Source organism: Pan paniscus, chromosome 4, assembly GCF_029289425.2.
Source record: "Pan paniscus chromosome 4, NHGRI_mPanPan1-v2.0_pri, whole genome shotgun sequence".
Taxonomy (NCBI): Eukaryota; Metazoa; Chordata; class Mammalia; order Primates; family Hominidae; genus Pan; species Pan paniscus.
The window spans coordinates 172,888,025-172,910,060 of NC_073253.2; the positions used below are offsets into that span (position 1 = coordinate 172,888,025).

At 47.9% G+C, this 22,036-nt stretch overlaps 1 pseudogene; it reads right to left on the reverse strand.

Annotated features, from left to right (window-relative positions):
• Nucleotides 1-2,248: 2,248 nt before the first annotated feature.
• On the reverse strand, nt 2,249-11,568 carry LOC134730486 (sin3 histone deacetylase corepressor complex component SDS3-like; annotated as a pseudogene).
• Nucleotides 11,569-22,036: the final 10,468 nt, after the last annotated feature.

Consider the following 22,036-nt stretch of genomic DNA (forward strand, 5'->3'; position numbering starts at 1 on the left):
CCCATTTGTCAAGTTTTGCTTTTGTTGCAATTGTTTTTGGCGTCTTCATCACGATATCTTTGCCAGTTCCTATGTTCAAAATGGTATTACCTAGGTTGTCTTCCAGAGTTTTTATAGTTTTGGGTTTTCATTTAATTCTTTAATCCATCCTGAGTTGATTTTGTATATGGTGTAAGAAAAAGATCCAGTTTCAATCTTCTACATATGGCTAGCCCGTTATCTCAGCACTATTTATTGAATAGGAAGTCCTTTCTCCATTGCTTGTTTTTGTCAGCTTTGTTGAAGATCAGATGATCATAGGTATGTGGCCTTATTTCTAGATTCTCTATTCTGTTTCATTGGCCTATGTGTCTTTTTTTTATACCAGTACCATGCTGTTTTGGTTACTATAGCCCTGTAGTGTAGTTTGAAGTTGGGTAGTGTGGTTTCCAACTTTGTTCTTTTTGCTTAGAATTGTCTTGGCCATTTGGGATCCTTTTTGGTTCTATATAAACTTTGAAATAGTTTTTTATATTTCTGTGAAGAATATCATTAGTGGTTTGATAGGAATAGCATTGAATCTATAAATTGCTTTGGGCAATTTTTCTATCTATGAGTATGAAATGTTTTCCCATTTGTTTGTATCATCTCTAATTTCTTTGAGCAGTGTTGTATAATTCTCCTTGTAGAGATCTTTCACCTTCCTGGTTAGCTGTATTTCTAGGAGTCTGTGTGTGTGGTGATTGTGAATGGAATTGAGTTTTGATTTGGTTCCTGGCTTGGCTGTTGCTGGTGTATAAGAATGCTAGTGATTTTTTTTGTATATTGATTTTGTATCCTGAAACTTTGCTGAAGTTGTTTATCAGCTTAAGAAGCTTTGGGGCCGAGAATATGGGGTTTTCCAGACATAGAATCATGTTGTCTGCAACCTAATACCAAAACCTCGCAGAGACACAACAAAAAAGAAAACTTCAGGCCAATATCCTTGGTTAACATTGATGTAAAAATCCTCAACAAAATATTAGCACACCAAATCCCGCAGCATATCAAAAAGCTTTTCCACCATGATCAAGTAGGCTTCATCCTCAGGATGCAAGGCTGGTTCAACATATGCAAATCAATAAATGTGATTCATCACATAAACAGAACTGAAGACAAAAACCACATGATCATATCAATAGATGCAGAAAAGGCTTTTGATAAAATTTAACATCCCTTCATATTAAAAACTCAATAAACTAGGTATTGCAGGAACATACCTCAAAATAACAAGAGCCATGGGCTGGGCACAGTGGCTTATGCCTGTAATCCCAGCACTTTGGGAGGCCGAAGCGGGCAGATCACCTGAGGTCAGGAGTTCGGGACCAGCCTAGCGAACATGGTAAAACCCCATTTCTACTAAAAATACAAAAAAAAATTAGCCAGGAGTGGTGGCGCGTGCCTGTAATCACAGCTACTAGGTAGGCTGAGGCAGGAGAATCACTTGCACCCATTAGGCGGAGGTTGCAGTAAGCCAAGATCGTGCCATTGCACTCTAGCTTGGGCAAGAAGAGTGGAACTCCATCTCAAAAAATAAATAAATTATAAAATAAAATAAATAAATAAATAAATAAATAACAAGAGCCATCTGTCACAAACCCACAGCCAACATCATACTGAATGGACAAAAGGTGGAAGCATTCCCCTTGAAAACCAGCACAAGATAAGGATCACCTCTCTCACCACTCCTTTTCAACATCAGAAATCCTGGCCACAGCAACCAGACAAGAGAAATGAATAAAGGGCATTCAAATAGGAAAAGAGGAGATCAGACACTTTTATAGGTAATGTGTTACATGCTTCGAATTTTCAGGTATAAGGTCTCACATTGCGGCACTACTCACAATAGCAAAGACTTGGAACCAACCCAAATGTCCAACAATGATAGACTGAATTAAGAAAATGTGGCACATATACACCATGGAATACTATGCAGCCATAAAAAATGATGAGTTCATGTCCTTTGTAGGGACATGGATGAAGCTGGAAACCATCATTCTCAGCAAACTATCGCAAGGACAAAAAACGAAACACCGCATGTTCTCACTCATAGGTGGGAATTGAACAATGAGAACACTTGGACACAGGAAGGGGAACATCACACACCGGGGCCTGTTGTGGGGTGGGGGGAGGGGGGAGGGATAGCCTTAGGAGATATGCCTAATGTAAATGACGAGTTAATGGGTGCAGCACACCAACATGGCACATGTATACATATGTAACAAACCTGCACGTTGTGCACATGTACCCTAGAATTTAAAGTATAATAAAATATATATATATAAAATAAAATAAAAATAAATTTGACTAGAACAATTGTTTATTCATAAAATATTTTGGAAAGGAACACAAAACATGGTAATAGTGGTTTTCTCTCGATTGGAGATAATTTTTTTTTTATAACAGCGTCATTTATCCTGTTTTCTAAATAAGACTCCAACACCAGAAAAAAAAAAAGAGGAAAAAACAGATTATAAGTTAAAACAAAAATCTATCTGTATAAGTCTTTACTTGTACAAGTCTGTACAAGTCAGTAAGTTCTGGTCTCTGTAGAGCCAGAACTTCAGAGAAGGTGATTTAATTGTCATCACAGCCCCCCAGCTTGCTTTGCGGTTTGTACATCAAGAGACAACTTGAAGGGAATCACTTGAGACCAAAAGAATTACTTACAAAGAAATATTTCCTAGAATGTGTAAGTTCTACTGATTGCCCATAGAGATGCTAACAGTTGCTCTAACCCCAAATTTTTTAAACATCTCAAGATGGCAACATGAGTGTGGAAAACCCCAACACTCATCACCCATGAATCATTTCTGCAATCATGGGAATGAGGGAAGGATGTTGGAAAGGCTGTTTCATCAGGACTCATCAGGGAGGGTGTCAGTGCAGAGGCAGCCACGGCAGAGCTCTCCTTGTCTTCAACCTGGGCCAAATGAAGCTCTGAGTGCTCAGGGCCTGACAACAAAGTTCTCCGCAGGTTTGGAATGGCCAATGTGCAATGATGGCATCAGCCACAAGAGTGAAACTTGAATCGTGCATGAGGGTCTATAGATCACTGATTACTGCACTATCAATCTCACCTCCCACCCATAAGAGATTACCCAGATAATCAGCCTGTGGCACATACTACTACTACCTATTTGGGAACAAGGGAGAGGAAGGAACTACAAATGAAAACTTCTGAAATGACCACTTCTTATTCCAGCTTAAGCTAGAATAAATGTTTGAATAAATCACCGCATTAAATAACATTTAAAATATGGTACCTTCAGCACATTATAAATATGAAATGTCCCCTCCCCCAACCCCATTTACTTCAGTGCACAGAGTCTCCCAGGCAAGCTTTTCCATCGCTCAGCCAGTGGAATGGATGGCATGCACCAGATGTTACACGAAGCATTTATTTCTTCAAGAAGGCTGAGAGCCAGGAGAATTCATCGCCTTCTGCTAGGACCTCTGCCCCAAGCTTCTGAGGAAATAGTGAATTGGACTCGAAAGGGAAAGTAGCTATGTGATCCACTAATGAAAATGCACTGGACGGTGTATCCCTTCCTGCTCTTCTCCATGGCAGAGAGACTTAAAGATAATTAATAAAAATAGCTGTCCCTTCAAACTCAGAGGAGGTTTTCAAAAACAAGTATAAGCAAAAAAATAAAGAAATAAAAGGAAAGTAAATCAAACCCCCCAATACTCCTGAAAGTAAAACAGTCTTATGGTGACTGATGTCTGGAAGAAGTTGAGGCAGAAAAGACTGACAAAGTTGGAAGTGGCTGGCCACAAGAGTGCCTTAAACAATCCACTACAGTGCTCTCCATTTCTAAGGCTGAGTAGCTACTCCCAGTAAGTTAACATTTTTCTGTTAAGAGGAAAAAACAAAACAAAAATAAAACCCACTCCAGAAAAGGGTCAAGAGACGAGCACTGTAGAAAGTCAAGCAGCTGAGCGCCGGCGGATGACAAAGAGCCCACGCTGAAGCTGGCCCAGGTAGAGCCTCATCTTGGTGCTGTCACTTGTCTTCCTCACCCAGATCTCATTGGCTCCTACAGAACTGATCACGCAGCTCAGTTTCTGGTTGTCCTTTGACTCCAGATAGATGGCCTGGCTCTTGTGGTACCATCTCTTGTCATAGTACAGTTTGCCATCTTCTATCCGAGCTTCAAACCTCTGGGCTGGAGATTCCGCGGGTGTCGCAGGCAAGTGCTCAGGAGAGGATGGAGATGCTGGTCTCTTGGGTGACTTAAGCTTATTTAATGTTCTCAGATCCTCCATGATCTGTTCATCTGTTAACAAATAGTTTAGCTGGGCTGGAGCAGGTTTCCTCCTCTTGTCTGGGATGGGGACGGGATCATGTGGTCGCCTCCGCAACTTTCCGGTCATGATAGATCTCACCTGCATAGAATCTCCATTCAGTTCCATTGTCAGCTTTTCGTTTTCAACCATTTTCTTCTCTTCTGCTAGCTCAGCAATCAGGTTCTCTTTCAGCTCAACCTTCTTGTCTTCAAATTCTTTCACTGCTGCCTTCTTTTCTTTCATGTAATTTCGTCCCACTTGTTCAGTTTCCAGCTGGAGGAAGAGTTCAGCATTCCGTATCCTCTCTTTGTACTGCTGACCTGGTTTTTTCATTCTCTTCTGATATTCCTGTAATGTACCTTCTTGTAGTTGTTGCAACTGCCTCTTGAGAGAAGCCAGTTTGTCCTGATACATCTGTTCCTTCACTTCCACATAGTCTTCTTCATCATGCTTTGCCAGGTCAGTTTCACTAGCATCCTCGGTGTCTTCGTCCGACTCGCGGCCCGGCAGCTGCGCTGGTCGTCCTTGGCGCTCTCCAGCTCTTCGTCCTCCTCGGGGACCGGCGGCGCCCCCACCTGGGCGGGGCCGGGGCCAGCAGCCCCGCGGCGCTCGTGTCGCCTCTGACCGCAGCTGAGCGTGGCCCACGGACACCGCGGCCACCCACGCTCGGTACTCGCCGTCTGCCTGGCAGTGTCCGAGGGAGCCCCCAACTCGAGGAGCGGCAGCCACGGCGACCCCTTCTCCGCCCAGCTCCGCCCCCCGCCAACTTTTTTTTTTTTTTCTTCAAGATGGAGTTTCACTGCTGTTGCCCAGGCTGGAGAGCAGCGGCGCAATCTCAGCTCACTGCAACCTCTGCCTCCCGGGGTTAAGCAATTCTCCTGCCTCGGCCTCCTGAATAACTGCGATTACAGGCATCCACCACCACACCCGGCTAATTTTTGTATTTTCCGTAGAGATGGGGTTTCACCATGTTGGCCAGGCTGGTCTCAAACGCCTGACCTCAGGTTGATTCACCCACCTCAGCCTCCCAACGTGCTGGGATTACAGGCATGAGCCACCACTCCTGGCCAAACTTCTTTTTTAAAACTAAATGTTACTGTGTATATTTGAGGTGACAGCATGATGTTAAAGGTACACGTCAGTAGTAAAATGGTTACTATAGTCAGCAAGTTCACATACCTACCATCTCACATAGGTACTTTTTTGTGTGTCAAGGGCAGCGAAAATCTACTTACTCAACAAAAATCCCAAGACAGTGTCCTTATGTTATACATTAGGTCTCTGGCCTTGTTCATCTGACGTCTGCTACTTTGCGTGTTTTGGCTTTCATCTCCCCACTTCCTGCTGATTGTTTTTGTCGTCTTTGGAGAAATGTCTGTTCAGGTCTCTTGTTAGCTTTTTAACAGGGTTATTTGCTTAAGTTGTAAGGGTTTTTCATTGATTTTGGATATTAGCCCTTGATCAGTTAGTGACTTGCAAATATTTTTCCCAGTTTGTAGGTTGCCTTTTTTTGATTGTTTCCTTTGCTGCGCAGAAGTGTTTTAGTTTGATGTAGTCCTCCTTGTTGACTTTTGCATGTAGCCTGGCTTTTGGTGGGTTATCTGAAAAATCATTGCTAAGGCCAGCGTCAAGGGGGCTGTCCCCTACGTTCTTTTCAAGGAGTTTCATGGTTTCATATCTTATTTATGTCTTTTATCTAGTTTGAGTTGATTTTCTATAGGGTGTAAGATAAGGGCCCAATTTCATTGTTTTGCCTGTGAAAATCCAGTTTCACAGCATCATTTGTTGAAGAAACTGTCTTTTTTCCACTGTGTCCTCTTGGTTGCTCTTGTCGAAAATTAGTTGACAGTATATGTTTTGATTTATTTCTAGGCTTCTTATTCTGTTCCATTGGTCTATGTTTTTGTTTTAATGCCAATACTGAGAGGTGACAGCGTGCTGGCAGTCCTCAGAGCCCTCGCTTGCTCTCAGCACCTCCCCTGTCTGGGCTCCCACTTTGTGGCATTTGAGGAGCCCTTCAGCCCCCCACTGCACTGTGGGAGCCCCTTTCTGGGCTGGCCAAGGCTGGAGCCCACTCCCTCAGCTTGCAGGGAGGTGTGGAGGGAGAGGCACGAGGGGGAACCGGGGCTGCGTGCGGCGCTTGCGGGCCAGCTGGAGTTCTGGGTGGGCATGGGCTTGGCGGGCCCCGCACTCGGAGCAGCCGGCCAGCACTGCTGGCCCCAGGCAATGGGGGACTTAGCACCCGGGCTAGTAGCTGCGGAGGGTGTACTGGGTCCCCCAGCAGTGCCAGCCCACTGGCGCTGTGCTCGATTTCTTGCCGGGCCTTAGCTGCCTTCCCACGGGGCAGGGCTCGGGACCTGCAGCCCGCCATGCCTGAGCCTCCCACCCCCTCCGTGGGCTCCTGTGCGGCCCGAGCCTCCCCGAAGAGCACCGCCCCCTGCTCCAGGGCGCCCAGTCCCATCGACCACCCAAGGGCTGAAGAGTGGGAGCGCAGGGCGCGGGACTGGCAGGCAGCTCCACCTGCAGCCCCGGTGGGGGATCCACTAGGTGAAGCCAGCTGGGCTCCTGAGTCTGGTGGGGATGTGGAGAGTGTTTATGTCTAGCTCAAGGTTTGTAAACACACCAATCAGCACCCTATGTTTAGCTCAAGGTTTGTGAGTGCACCAATCGACACTCTGTATCTAGCTGCTCTGGTGAGGACGTGGAGAACCTTTATATCTAGCTCAGGGATTGTAAATACACCAATCAGCACCCTGTGTTTAGCTCAAGGTTTGTGAGTGCACCAATCGACACTCTGTATCTAGCTGCTCTGGTGAGGACGTAGAGAACCTTTATGTCTAGCTCAAGGATTGTAAATACACCAATCAGCACTCTGTATCTAGCTCAAGGTTTGTAAACACAACAATCAGCACCCTGTGTTTAGCTCAAGGTTTGTGAGTGCACCAATCGACACTCTGTATCTAGCTGCTCTGGTGGGGCCTTGGAGAACCTGTGTGTCGAAACTCTGTATCTAATCTGATGGGGACGTGGAAAACTTTTGTATCTAGCTCAGGGATTGTAAACGCACCAATCAGTGCCCTGACAAAACAGGCCACTCGGCTCTACCAATCAGCAGGATGTGGGTGGGGCCAGATAAGAGAATAAAAGCAGGCTGCCCGAGCCCCCATTGGCAACCGGCTCGGTTCCCCTTCCCCACTGTGGAAGCTTTGTTCTTTCGCTCTTTGCAATAAATCTTGCTACTGCTCACTCTTTGGGTCCACGCTGCTTTTATGAGCTGTAACACTCACCTCGAAGATCTGCAGCTTCACTCCTGAGCCCAGTGAGACCACGAGCCCACCAGCAGGAACTAACAACTCCAGACGCGCTGCCTTAAGAGCTGTAACACTCCCCGCGAAGGTCTGCAGCTTCACTCCTGAGCCAGCGAGACCACAAACCCACCAGAAGGAAGGAACTCCGAACACATCTGAACATCAGAAGGGACAGACTCCAGATGTGCCACCTTAAGAGCTGTAACACTCACCGCAAGGGTCCGTGGCTTCATTCTTGAAGTCAGTGAGACCAAGAACCCACCAATTCTGGACACAATACCATATACTGTTTTTATTACTATAGCTTTGTATGTAATTTTAAATCAGGTAGTGTTATGCCTCCAACACTAATTTTTTCCTCTGTATTGTGTTAGCTTGGGGTTTTTTGTGGTTCCATGTGAATTGTAGGATTGTATTTTTCTATGTCTGTGAAAAATGCGATTAAATTTTGATAGGGATTGTCTTAAAACTGTATATTTGCTTTGGATAGTATGCCATTTTAACAATTTTAATTCTTCCAATTCAGAAATGTGGGATGTTTTTACATTGTTTGTGTATTCTTAAATTTCTCTCATCAGTGTTTTATAGTTTTCAGTGTACTAGTTTTTCACCTTCTTGTCTAAATTTATTCCTAAGTATTTTATTTTGATTGGTGCTACTGTAAATGGGATTGTTTTCTTGATTTGTTTTTCAGCTAGATTGTTATTTGTGTATAGAAACGCTCCTGATTTTTGTATGTTGAGTTTATATGCTGCAACTTTACTGAATTCATTTATTAGTTTTAACATTTTCTTATAGGAAATCTGAGGTTTTTTCATATGGATCATGTCATCTGCAAATAGAGATAATTTATTTCTTTTTTTAGTTGCCTTTTTTTTTATTTGTCTAATTGCTCTTGCTAGTACTTCCAGTACTATGTTGAATAAAAGTGACAAGGCTAGGCATCCCTGTCTTGAACTCAATCTTAGTGGAAAGACTTTCAATTGTTCCTCATTGATTATGATGTTAGCTGTGGGTTTTTCAGAGGCGGCCTTTATTAGAGGAGCTTTCTTTTCCATCCGTCTCAGCTCAGCCAGGGGACTTCCCATCAAGTGGGGCACTTGTTCAGCTCTTGCATTAGGGACTGTGATTTCTCTGGCTGACCAAGGCGTTGATTCTCTGGAAAGCAGGGCACAAATCAGCTCAGGCCCCAAGGGCTAGGGTGCCACAGCAACTGGGAGGGGCAGGACACAGCAGCATGGCCCCACAGGGTGGGGTGTATGCTACGGTGTGGATGTGGTTTGTCCCCACCAAAACACACGTTGAAATTTGATTCCCGATGTGGTGGTGGTGGGAGGTGGGGGCTAGTGGGAGGTATTTGGGTGATGGGCAGACCCTTCATGAATAGATGAACGCTGTCTCGTGGGACTGGATGAGTTACCAGGCGTGGGGTGTTATGGAAGTGAGTTCGGCTTCCTGGACCCTCTTGCTTCCTCTCTTGCCATGTGCTCTCCTTGCCTGTGCTGGTTTCCCCTTCCACGTTCTGCCAGGAGTTGGAGCAGCACAAGCCCCTCACCGTGTGCGCTGCCCAATCTCAGACTTTCCAGTCACCAGAATATTGAGCTAAATAAGCCTCTTTTTTAAAAATAAATTACCCAGTCTTGGCCTGGTGCGGTGGCTCACGCCTGTAATCGCAGCATTTTGGGAGGCCGAGGCGGGCGGATCACAAGGTCAGGAGATCGAGACCATCCTGGCCAACACAGTGAAACCCTGTCTCCACTAAAAATACACAAAATTAGCTGGGCGTGGTGGCAGGCGCCTGTAGTCCCAGCTACTCGGGAGGCTGAGGCAGGAGAATGGCGTGAACCCAGGAGGCGTAGCTTGCAGTGAGCCAAGATCGCACCACTGCACTCCAGCCTGGATGACAGAGCGAGACTCTGTCTCAAAAAAAAAAAAAAATAATAATAATAATAAAATTACCCAGTCTCAGATATTCTGTTATAGCTGCACTGAACCTTAAGTACATTGAATTTTATTTGGGTCTCCTTAGTTTTACTTAGTTTATTTCATGGTTTTAAAGTCTTGTACATTTTTGCAGTCTTTAATAAGACAAAACGCTGAGATGTTGGACATTTGAATGCCTAAGGTGTTATGAGACATTTAGCATTTCATATTTTGGGAATAGTACCTTATGATTGAAAATTGGGGCCAGGTGTGGTGGCTTATGCCTGTAATCCCAGCACTTTGGGAGGCAGAGGCAGGCAGATCACCTGAGATCTGGAGCTGGAGACCAGCCTGGCCAACGTGGCAAAACCCCGTCTCTGCTAAAAATACAAAAATTACCTGGGCATCACGTTGCATGCCTGTAATCCTAGCTACTTGGGAGGTTGAGGAAGGAGAATTGCTTGAATCTGGGATGCAAAGGTTGCAGTGAGGCGAGATTAGGCTCCAGCCTGGGTAACAGAGCCAGACTCCATCTTAAAAAAAAAAAAAAAAAAAAAAAAGGAGAGAGATGAAAGAAGGAAGGAGGGAGGGAGGGAGGAAGGAAAAAATTGGGTTTACAAGTATGAGCTACTATGCCTGGCCAAGTGCCCAGAGGCTGTGTGCTGTGGGGAGTGCGGTGCCCCGACTGAGGCAGGCACAGGGACCCAGCTCCTGTTGTCAGATGTGACAGACTCTCGGAGAATGGGAAAGCAATGCCACTTTTCCCACAAATCACTTTTGCTTTGGAAAATATTTTTCACAAAAAGATGCTATTTATGTTGCTCTGTAATGGTCTTGTTTCTGTTATTTTAAAACAGATTAATAAATATTTTAAATGTGACTCAGCTTCCATTTCTTTTCATTGTTGTTAGTCATGGTTCCTTTTATTCTCTTTTCCCTCAGCTTTATTAAGGTATAATTGATCAACATCGTATATGTTTACACTTTACAATGTAAATTAAAATTAAATTTCTAAGCCCCTCAATGAACTGAATGGATCCTCCTCTCAGCCAAGGGGACCCAAATAAACCTGAAAAATTCATTCAGGCCATGAGGGAGAAGAGGGGTCGGGCACGCCTCAGTATTCCCTCCTCCCTTTGTGGTTCAGACCCAACTGAGCAGCAGTGACATGAAAACAGAGATCCTAAGACTGACGGAAGAAACGCCTTGTAGCAATAAGATACCAAACTTCAAACGCGCTCTGGTATAGCATCACCTGAAAGCAGGTCCTGAAGGAAGTCTAAGTATTTTACCCCGAGATAGATTTCTTTGACATTTTTTGGAATGGCCCAACACAGCTGTCTCTTTGTGGGAAATCTCCAATCTGTAGAGCATATGGCTCCATCACCAGGTCTTTCCAGAAAGTCTGTTACCTTTTAAGTCCAATAAGAGACGTTTACGTCTATCCTCTCTGAAGCCCTCTGCCTGGAAGTGTCATTTACGTGACAAGAACCTGGGCTCCCACAACTTCCCAAACTCCCACCCCCGACCACACCATGTTACCTAATTGAAGCTGATTTCAACTTTTAAGACAGAGTTTAACCCTTTCAACCAATTGCCAATCAAGAGACCTTTGAATCCATCTGTGACCTGGAACCCACCCCCAGCATGCCACCCCACGATTCCCCAGACAGAAGGCATGGAAGCCATGCATCCAGGACCCCCCAGCCCCATTCGCCTTGCTCTCTGCAGATCATTTCTAATCAAATTGTAAATATAGCCCTTTTCTGAGTTCTCTGAGTCATTTCTAGTGAAGTTTTGAACCTGAGGAAGTCATGGTAATCCTTGAATTTGTAGCCAGTTTGTCAGAAGTGCAGGTGGCTTGGGGACTTCCAAAGTTCAGCTGGTGTCTGAAGTAAGGGCAGCTTTGTGGGACTCAGCTCTGGAGTTGTGGAATCTGGTGCTAACCCTGAGTGGTGAGGGTCGGAACTGCCTTGCAGTCCACCCGGTTAGGCTCCACATATACGCTGTGGAGTAATGGGAACGGCATTCCTTGTTGAGAAAGCTTACACCTGCAACTCTGCTGTCTAGGCGGAGTATAACACCAGGGGAAACAGACGTGGGCACAGGCACACGGCCGCCCCACACAGACACACCCCACCGCTCACGCGCACAAACTCATACCAGCTAAAGGAAACGCAACTGCTTGTGGAAACACGGTCACAGTGCTTTACCTGGAAAATAATGTTCCTTCATCACCACCAATCCTCATTCTAACCAGAAAGCTGGAGTCAGTGTGGCTCCCCAGATGAAAGCCAGCAAGGAAGACTCACCTTCCCTATCATCTAGATTTCTCCTTCACAAGTGGCACATGCAGAATATGCATGAATTTTCCCCTCTGAGGCCACCTACAGTGACAGAAAAGAAGGCACTACAGTGCCATAGGTTCCGATGTGTTCTCTAGGCACAGGTGGGGTTTTTTTTTTGTTTTTTTGTTTGTTTTTTTCTTCCTGTTGACTTTATAAAACAAGAGGAGAAATAGGGGTCAAGTCAAAGGAATCTATTTTTTTCTTTTTTCTTTTTTTTTTTTTTTTGAGATGGAGTCTTGCTCTGTCCCCCAGGCTGGAGTGCAGTGGCGTGATCTTGGCTCACTGCAACCTACGCCTCCCAGGTTCAAGCGAATCCCCTGCCACAGCCTCCTGCATAGCTGGGACTAAAGGCATGTGCCACCACGCCTAGCTAATTTTTTGTATTTTAGCAGAGACAGGGTTTCACCATGTTGGCCAGGATGGTCTCTATCTCCTGGCCTCATGATCTGCCCGCCTTGGCCTCTCAAAGTGCTGGGATTACAGGCGTGAGCCACTGTGCCCGGCCGAGTCAAAGGAATCTAGAAGCAAGGGTAGAGAAAACCTACTCCTGCCATAGGGCATAGACTTTTGCTGGAGGATGTGTCTGTCATGTCTATTGGTTTTTTTTTTTTTTTTTTTGGTGGGGGGGTGGAGTCTCCGTCAACCAGGCTGGAGTGCAGTGGTGCAATCTCGGCTCACTACAACCTCCACCTCCCGGGTTCAAGAAGTTCTCTTGCCTCAGCCTCCCAAGTAGCTGGGATTACAGGCATGTGCCACCACGCCTGGCTAATTTTGGCATTTTTAGTAGAGATGGGATTTCGCCATATTGACAAGGCTGGTCATGAACTCCTGACCTCAGGTGATCCACTCGCCTAGGCCTCCCAAGTGCTGGGATTATAGGCCACCACGCCCGGCCTGTCATGTCTATTTCAATCAGCAGTTGCAAAATTATTAACCCATGGAGGAAATAATTGCTACTGAGGAAAAGGCTCTCTATGCACAGTGAAGAACCTGACACAACCGGCTTATGTGCCCTCCTGAATCAGGCTTCGTTTGGTAAGAGACTTCTTTCCCAAGCCCTTGAGGAAACAGCCACTAACCTCTGTAATGTATGTGGCCACATTTTCATAACTGAACTCAATTGATAAAACAGCAAAGCACCGCTTCTACTTCAGAAAAAGAAAGACAATCTTAACCTGGCATTAGATGGGACCCCTCATCTGTCCTGCCACTAGGAAGCCACTGTAACTCATCCTCTGGAGGAGCTGGGTGGACGGGGCGGTGGTGGGACATCGGGATGCTGCCCGTGCATGGCCCCACCCCAGCTGGACATGAGAGTTGCAAAAACAAGGTGCTAGACGCAAGCTACAACCGACCATGCCGAGTTCACGTTTGTCCCGTCCCTAGGTTGTGTATGTGCCAGGATTTGAGCACTTCTAGGGCTTATGCTGACAATGTTATCGAATACCACAAACCGTCGCCTCAATTCCTAGTTTTGGGTCAGATACTGACAATCAATCCTAGCACTGAAAGAGATTGACAGCTGTCCTTGTCTCCCAACATTCAGAATCTATGAGCTGCTCAGAGGCATCTGGACTTTCTATGTGCTTTTAATGCATCCCTCAGCCTGGCCAGAATGAAGACATCAGAAAATACCAATTGTTGGAGAGGCTGGGGAGCAACCAAACTGTCTTCCTCAGCTGGCATGACATCCGGTGCATGCTCCACCTGGGAAACTCTCAGTCAGTAGCTGCTGAAAGTGGACAAGCACATCTGTGATGACCGGCGACCCCTTGGGTGGAGAATATCCAGCAGAAAAGAGCGTGTGTGCTCCCCAAAGACACTCACAGGAAAGCAGCACTTTCATCACCTCCCAAAGCCGTAACCACCCAAACCCTCACTGACAGTAGAACCTGTGAACAGATTCTAGGACATTTCAGCCCCGGCACGCTATGTCCCCACGGGAAGGACAGATCCTTAAACACATGCGACAATGTGGGCCAATCTCGCAAAACAGAGTAAATGAAGCTCACACAAAAGGAGTCCTGATCTCCTTTATTTCCAAGGAGACTGCAGTTACCCTTGATGGGGAGGCTCACCACAGGAAGCCGGCCACAGAAGACTTATCGGAGATGGCTTCCAGTCACGGGTTTTGCTGTGGTTTTCATTTCAATCTGGTTAATGATTAAATTTCATGAAAATTCATTGAGCTGCACATTTATGATAGGAATGACTTTTTGCTATGTATACAATATTTCAATTAAAAGTTAAAAAAAAGAAGAAATAAACAGCATGTCTCAAACACATTATGAAAATCTCAGCCGGGCGCCGTGGCTCACACCTGTAATTCCAGTACTTTGGGAGGCCGAGGCGGGCGGATCATGAGGTGAAGAGATCGAGACCATCCTGGCCAACATGGTGAAACCCTGTCTCTACTAAAAATACAAAAATTAGCTAGATGTGGTGGTGGGCACCTGTCATCCCAGCTACTCGGGAGGCTGAGGCAGGAGAATCACTTGAACCCTGGAGACAGAGGTTATAGTGAGCTGAGATCAGGCTACTGCACTCCAACCTGGCAACAGAGCAAGATTCCGTCCCAAAAACAAAAACAAAAACAAAAGAAGAAAGAAAGAAAGTCTCAGCAGATATGGAGTGGCAGGTAGGGTAGTTGAAGGATCTGTCATAAACCCAGAGTCACACGACTGCACCCAAGTGCAGAGATGGCATCAGGACTTTTAGAGTAACTGTCTTCACAGCACCAGAAAGCCCCAGATTGGTGCAGGACTCTCCAGCACTGACACCTATTTAACCACAGGGCAGAATACTCCCAAAACAGCACTGACAAGCGCTTATCTGGTTCAAGGGAGGGTGGAAGAGGAGAGGGTTGGGATCAACAGGTACCTGACTACCTCACACATCCAGGTGCCAGCAATGGTCCCAGGAGGCTGGGACCTTCTTTCTCCTTGATCAGATCACAATGCTCCTATAAATCTTTAACAAACCACAGTTAGCTGTTTACATACTTTCCATTAATCCCACAGTTAGTTGCAAAACTACATGATTACCACTTTTGCGTTTTATCTTAGCGCTCTAAAATTATGCTAGCTTATATGCAGGGATGAGAAAAAGCCCATTAAATAAAAATGCAGTCAGTTTTGTTAGCACTTTTCCTATTTCACTGTTACAGGATCATGGCTCCTTTCTGAGAAAAACCACAGGAAAACTTGACCATGTGCACGTGGAACCTAATAAGTGCTGACTCAATGTCACCATGGCCATCATTCCCTCTGCCACGCTCCCTCCCCAGTGTCACCATGGCCATCATTCCCTCTGCCATGCTCCCTCCCCAGTGTCACCATGGCCATCATTCCCTCTGCCATGCTCCCTCCTCAATGTCACCATGGCCATCATTCCCTCTTCCACGCTCCCTCCTCAATATCACCATAGCCATCATTCCCTCTGCCACGCTCCCTCCCCAGTGTCACCATGGCCATCATTCCCTCTGCCATGCTCCCTCCCCAGTGTCACCATGGCCATCATTCCCTCTGCCATGCTCCCTCCTCAATGTCACCATGGCCATCATTCCCTCTTCCACGCTCCCTCCTCAATATCACCATAGCCATCATTCCCTCTGTCACGCTCCCTCCTCAGTGTCACCATGGCCATCATTCCCTCTGCCACGCTCCCTCCCCAGTGTCACCATGGCCATCATTCCCTCTGCCACGCTCCCTCCCCAGTGTCACCATGGCCATCATTCCCTCTGCCACGCTCCCTCCCCAGTGTCACCATGGCCATCATTCCCTCTGCCACGCTCCCTCCCCAGTGTCACCATGGCCATCATTCCCTCTGCCACGCTCCCTCCCCAATATCACCATGGCCATCATTCCCTCTGCCACGCTCCCTCCTCAATGTCACCATAGCCATCATTCCCTCTGTCACGCTCCCTTCTCAGTGTCACCATGGCCATCATTCCCTCTGCCACGCTCCCTCCCCAGTGTCACCATGGCCATCATTCCTTCTGCCACGCTCCCTCCCCAGGGTCACCATGGCCATCATTCCCTCTGCCACGCTCTCCCCTCAATGTCACCATGGCCATCATTCCCTCTGTCACGCTCCCTCCTCAGTGTCACCATGGCCATCATTCCACCTCCAGGTGAGTCAGCATTGGCACCATTGAGGACAGATGATAATCATTTTCCACAACAATGACAATCACAACCAAGCTCACTGGCCAGTGTGTTGTGGCCACCGCCATATCCCCAGGGAGGCCTCACAATGGGGACTCTTCCATGGGGACCGGCCATCTGCCTGCTCCATGTCTTCCCATTTGCTTTTCTTAAGCTTCTCACATCTCTCCCATAGTCAGGGAGAGTACCGCGCACCAAAGGGTTAGCTATGAGGCCTGACCCAAGACAGGAGGAAAAGTGGTTCAAAAGTTCTAGCACCCTAGGGTGTTCCTCTCCATTGTGGGTGATTTCACTTGTTCCTGAGACACTTCACACCCATGGTGTCTGTGTCTGGGAGGCTGTTCAGATCCACTACTGCTGCTGAAGGTGCTCCCCATACTTCACAGGACTTCATTTTCTTTCCCTGGAACTACTCTGAAGTCACACAGTGAGTGGTGCACCTCATCACTGATGCTGAATCCCACCGAGTCCTCTTGCCCCTCTTGACAGTCTCAAAGGTTTGCCATTCAAGGCCTCAGAAAGCTGGCACAGCCGTCTCAGACCAGGCATGTTTTCTCCTGCAGTATGTTCTTGTGTTTTTTATTTTTCCTTTTTTTGAGACAGAGTCCTCGCTCTGTCACCCAGGCTGGAGTGCAGTGGCATGATCTCAGCTCACTCCGAGCTCCGCCTCCCGGGCTCACGCCATTCTCCTGCCTCAGCCTCCCAAGTAGCTGGGACTACAGGCACTGGCCACCTGGGACTGCAGGCACCGGCCACCACGCCTGGCTAATTTTTTGTATTTTTAGTAGAGACGGGGTTTCACCGTGTTAGCCAGGATGGTCTCAATCTCCTGACCTCATGATCCGCCCGCCTCTGCCTCCCAAACTGCTGGGATTACAGGCGTGAGCCACCACGCCCGGCCAAATAAATCTTTAAGAGAGTTTGAAGAGTCTTCACAAATTTTATGTCAATGTGGATATAGCTAATGACTCACATACATTAGCATATATATTTTTGATAATTCAATAAATTTTATTCCCAAGTACATACAGATTTTATTTCCCAGATGACGATAAGAAAATTGGAAGATGGGAAATACTTTTTAGCAACATGGTTTTTCACTTGTATATCTGCTAAAATCCTGGGGTGTCACATAGACACGGTGAAACCCCGTCTCTACTGAAAACACAAAAAATTAGCTGGGCCTGGTGGCGGGTGCCTGTAGTCCCAGCTACTCAGGAGGCTGAGGCAGGAGAATGGCGTGGGCCTGGGAGGCAAAGCTTGCAGTGAGCCAAGATCACGCCACTGCACTCCAGCCTGGGCAACAGAGTGAGACTCTGTCCCCCCAACCCCCAAAAAAAGGAGGAGGGGAATGAAAGGAGATGAAAGAGGAGATAAATTACATTCAGATGGTGGCCTCTTCTGCCGGCATTAAATTGGCCAAATGACCTTCAGGGTGTCCGGAGCAGCAGCGGTGATGGGGCGGCCGTGGGAAGGAAAGGGAAGAGTTAGAGTCGAGGGGCCATTTGGGCCCCGCTGTCCTGGGGCTGTGACGCCAACCCCAGAGGCTCCAGTGTGCTCATCTCTAGAGTCCTCTCCACAGCCTGGATCACTTCCTCCCTGCAGTGAGGGAGGGGCCTCTGATTTCCCACATGCTTTCCCAGCCCTCAAATTCCATAACCCTCAAATTCCCCAGGGAGGGGAGGCCCGTGTCATCCCCTTTCCCCAGGAGGCGGCCACTGTCTCCATGATGCTCTGTGCCTGGCACGGACTTCCCTCTCTGCTTTAACCGTTAGGGCCTGATTTTGTTCTCCTGATTGATGCCCGTTTCCTTTCTCCTTGTCAACCTCCACCAATGCTACTGGTCTCCAATAGAACAACATTGGAAAGAAGGGCACTGCCCGTCCTTCCAGTAAATCCATGGATCCCACCCTAGGTCAGGGACATGGCCACAGGCCTGGGTTGTGTTGGGATCTGTGAGAGATGATGATGACCAAAGCCTGGGATGACCCTGGAAATGTAAACTATTCAAGCCTCACAAGAATCCCATTAGCATCTCAATGGTCGGCAAGGACAGAACGGGATTCCAGGGAAAGCCCCTTTTCCCATTGCCTTAATCTGCAGGTGAGGCCGTGGTTGTTAGCACATGAACGAAGGGGCCCTGCCAGGGTTTGCCTGAGCTGTGGGAGGACTGGGCAGAAGGGCACCTGGCCGGCCTGACCCAGGGAACACGCTGGGCCTGATGGCAGCGTGGGGGAACAGGACAAGGCTGCTGGGCCAGAGCAAAGAGCGTGACAAAAAATTGAGCCCTGTGCCGGCTGCCCAGTGGCCCCGTCCTGGGCGTGGTGGATTCCCGGAGCCAGGTCACGGGGAGGGTGAGAGCCAGTGCCTGCAGCCACACAGCAGCCCCTCCACGCATGTCCCCTAGGATTCCTGCCAGCCACGGAGGGCCTCGGTGACAGCTGGACACTGACGTCTCAAACGAAACCCAATTCAGGCTTCATTACTAACCCAAGGATTTGGGATTGGGTGAGGAGTGGCCAGAAATGTGCTGAAGCGTGGGTTTCCCCCTCGTGCCCCCACGGCGGGTGAAGCGTGGGTTTCCCCCTCGCGCCCCCACGGCGGGTGAAGCGTGGGTTTCCCCCTCACGCCCCCACGGCGGGGGCATACATATTCATCCCAGAGGAAGGATTCTCTGCATCATCCAACCCTGTGGGCGCCCTTCAACCCGGAGCCGATGGTGAGGACGGGACAGGAAGGTGCTGCTGCAGGTCCCAGGGGTGCAGAGGGAGAGGGTGGACTCCTCCCACCTCCTGGCACACACGTGGAAGACTTTGTCTCCAGGGAGACTTCGGGGCTGTGAGGGGCTGTGTCCCACATCACTCCCCGCATAGCACCAAACGCCACGTCCACATACTAATCCCGTGTTCTCCATTCACAAACGATGCCAACCCATCAAAACCCAAGGATTTCGTGCTTTCTGTGGCACAGCCAGGAAAGATCTGGTTTTCTGCAAAAGGTCATCTTTAAACACCAGAGCAAGAAATGAATATGACAAGCAGAGCACACACAACATCCATGCAAACACAACCTCTTAGGACTTTGTCTTAATTAAAATACGAAAGGAGGCCAGGCTCGGTGGCTCTTGCCTATAATCCCAGCACTTTGGGAGGCCGAGGTGAACAGATCTCTTGAGTCCAGGATTTCAAGACTAGCCTGGGCAACATGGCGAAACCCTGTCTCTACAAAAAGTACAAAACAGCCAAGCATGGTGGCATGCACCTGTATTCTCAGCTACTTTCTGGAGGCTGAGGTGGAAGGATTGATTGAGCCCAGCACACGGAGGTTGAGCCACAATAGCACCACTGACTGCCCTCTAGCCTGGGTGACAGAGTAAGACCCTGTCTCCAAAAAGAAAAAGAAAAAAAAAAAAAAGGAATAAATCAGACTTCTGCACCTAGCTCCTTTTCCATTTACTGATTTTAGAGCCCCAATCCTACTGCCCCCGTAAGAACCCTCTGCACAGGCCCCACCTGGAGTCCTTCTCTACCTGAAGAGGCTTCATCCTTATGGCTGCAGTCAGGCAAGCTGTCCTTGAGCCCATCTGTAGAGACACAAACATCGGCAGAAAGGTGATTCCAGAGAGTTACTCACCCAGCTCTTCCACTCTATGCGCAACCACGTGGAGGACATAAGGTCCCCTGCCTTGTCCTCTGTGTCCTCAGATTCTCCCTGTGCTCTGTGGACTCAGGGGCTGTCAACAAGGCACGGCTCACAGTTGAGAGCCTTCACGTGAGAGGGAGGAGCTGACGACATTCCCTTCCAGCTGTACACTTGCACTGGACCATTCCGCCTCTCACCTGCAAACCGATAACCCTGAAGTTCCAGCTTTGATGCATGTGCTTTGAGTTAGATCAGCTCAGTGAACGTAACTGATGCGAGGCTCACAGAAGCTGCGTGAGAGAAGGTTCTGGGAGGATGGAAATGTTTTCTGCAGTATAGACATATGGCTACTGTGCACTCAAAGTATAGCTCTGGTGAGGAGGTCCTGAATTTTAAATTTTACTATTTTATTTTTGAGACAGGGTCTTGCTCTGTTGCCCAGGCTGGAGTGCAGTGATGCGATCTCAGCTCACTGCAAACTCCGCCTCCCAGGTTCAAGCGATTCTCCTGCCTCGGCCTCCCAAATAGCTGGAACTACAGTTGTGCACCAACAGACCCGGCTAATTTTTGTATTTTTAGTAGAGACAGGGTTTCACCATGTTGGCCAGGCTGGTCTTAAACTCCTGACCGCAGGTGATCCGCCCACCTTGGCCTCTCAAAGTGCTGGGATTACAGGCCTGAGCCACCGCACCCGGCCATAAAACAACAATATTCCAAAGTGAGCAAAGGGCATGAGCAAACACTTTTCAAAAGAAGACAAACTTGAGGCCAACCAGCATATGAAAAAAAGCTTGGCTAGGCGCGGTGGCTCACGCCTGTAATCCCAGCACTTTGGGAGGCCAAGGCAGGTGTATCACCTGAGGTCGGCAGTTCAAGACCAGCCTGGCAAACATGGTGAAACCCCCGCCCCCCCCGCAACCCGTCTCTACTAAAAATACAAAAATTAGCTGAGTGTGGTGATGCATGTCTGTGATCCCAGCTACTCGGGAGGGTGAGGCAGGAGAACTGCTTGAACCGGGAGGCGGGGGTTGCAGTGAGCCAAGATGGCACCATTGCGCTCCAGCCTGGGTGAAACAGAGCGAGACTCTGTCTTAAAAAAAGAAAAGAAAAGCTCAATATTACTGATCATTAAAGAAATGCAAATCAAAACCACAATGAGATACCATATCAGTCAGAATGGCTATTATTAAAAAATAAAAAAAAAAACAGATGGTGGCGAGGTTTTGGAGAAAAAGGAATGCTTATACACCGCTGGCAGGAGTGTAAATTAGTTCAACCATTGTGGAAGACAGTGTGGTGATTTCTCAAAGATATAAATACAGAAATACCATTCCACCCTGCAATCCCATTACTGGGTATATACCCAAAGGAAAATAAATTGTTGTTATAAAGACACAGGTACAGATATGTTTATTGCAGCACTATTCACAGTAGCAAAGAAAAAAAAAAGACTCCAGTAGGCATCCCTGGGAGCCTTTCTCCAGCCTCATAGCCCATCTGGCGCCCAAGTGATAGTGTGTAACTTTCCTTTTGTGAGGGGAGCCCACGGGATTCACTCCCTTTTCCTATTTCCTCCGGGGTGAAGCCTCATGTGTCGGGACAATGTGGGATCAGGGACTGTCTGGGTGACCCTGGCGAGCCTCTCCTCACGGAGTTCTAGCGGCCATCAGGGAAAGGGGAACATGCCCAGGGCGGCCGCCCCCAGGGGTGTTTGGATACAGGCCAGGAGCAGGCTGCTCTGTGATGGTGGGGGGGGGGGGGGGGTGATGAGACTCCCCTGAGAGGCTCCCTTGGCTGCTGGAAAGATGGGACATGGGGAACCGCCTCCTGCCTGGACCAGTTGATGCCCAGAGCCACTCCCCTGGGTCCTCATAGCTCCTTCCAGGCAGTGGGGATGTGGGTTTCCAGGGGAATCTAGGCCTTTAGGGAGAGTGGGAATCTGACTTTGGTCTTGCAGCTCCGCATTTTTCCTGCACGTTTGCTGATTAGTTTATGCCTGTCAGGGGCCTCAGGGCCAGTGCTCAGTCCCAGGGTCTTAGGGTAGGAAAGATGATTCCCCAGATTTCCTGCAGGCATTTGAGCATGGTGGAAGGATCAGTGGAGCCTCCAGTGAAACTTGGCAGATTGAGCACTTCATTTATTTTCACTCTCCCAGGATCCTTCCCAAAGTATCATAAACAAACAGAGAATTCTGAAACCTACAAAGAAAAATACAGCAAAAGAACAATGAATCAGTTTCAAAGCCTAGGCGGAGAGGCCGTAGGGTGACTGACAGCAACCCCCGGTGGCACTGGAGAGCAGACGGTTTGGTGGAAACAGCGCCCAGTTCCACAGAGGGAAC